General features: G+C 39.8%; 1 protein-coding gene across 1 annotated transcript in view; it reads left to right on the top strand.

The window, feature by feature from the left end:
- Window positions 1-1,039, top strand: part of AGMO (alkylglycerol monooxygenase) — a 315,086-nt gene that overhangs the window by 278,349 nt on the left and 35,698 nt on the right. The window lies entirely within an intron of this gene.

Here is a 1,039-nt window from a genome sequence, read left to right as displayed (position 1 = left end):
GCCTCCCAAGTAGCTGGGACCACAGGCGCCCGCCACAACGCCCGGCTATTTTTTGGTTGCAGCCATCATTGTTGTTTGGCGGGTCCAGGCTGGGGATTCCAACTCACCACCTTAGGTGTACGTGGCTGGCGCCCTAGCCCATTGAGCTATAGGCGCCGAGCCTACAACAATGTTTTTTAAGAGTCTTCCTGTGAAGCACACCAAAAAAAATAAGCCACCCTTGATGAAGAATTTTTTTACAGTCCCCTGATTTATCCTTAAAAAAATTCATGCAAATTTTGCAGTCTGAACCACAGTATTGCCTTGTTTACCAGATTGTTTCATAAAAGTAATGTTTTGAATTACTTTTCGAAGTAAATTACTTCCTCCTTCTAAGCAAACAAGTCAGTGGTATGGCTTCCAGGCATTTCAGCGACATGTCCCTGAGCTCTATGGCTGTTGGTGGTTACTATAACCCCAATCTCTATTTTTCTTCTTTAGGATCTATTTTCAAAAGCCAAAATTAATTTGTTCTCTAGAAAGAAAAACAACATAGCCACTTCTGAAAAACATCATAGCTACACTAATGGAAACCACTTCTCTCTAGTCATTGTACATATTAATCTGCCTCTGGTTAAAAAAAAAAAAAAAAAAAAACAAAAAACAAAAAACCAGAATGTATGGAAGGACTAATTTTAATCCCTTTCCAAAGGTTGTAGTTAGTGATGAAGTTTCAGGTGACAATTTATTTTGAACTCATCTTCTTAAATTTGCTTAAAAATTTGGTGAAATTCTTACAGTAAGTTTAATTAGAATCCTTTGAGAGGTGTCCAAATCCAGACTGCAGCAAAATAGGTTTTATGGGGATTTTACATTATGCAGGCCAGTCAAGCATGCTAGCCCTTCAGCAATGTTCCACCACTGCATGGCTAAAAGGTCAGGCACAGGCCACTTTCTAACCAGAAGTGGTATACTTCTGGAAATGCAGTTGGGAGGATATGGTCCACTGTCATGCAGCCTTTGAAAGAGCAACTCACTCAATGTGTCCATCATTGAACCA

This window comes from Otolemur garnettii, unplaced genomic scaffold (assembly GCF_000181295.1).
Source record: "Otolemur garnettii isolate 467f Iridium unplaced genomic scaffold, OtoGar3 scaffold00005, whole genome shotgun sequence".
NCBI lineage: Eukaryota > Metazoa > Chordata > Mammalia > Primates > Galagidae > Otolemur > Otolemur garnettii.
This window is presented reverse-complemented; position numbering and strand designations above follow the sequence as displayed.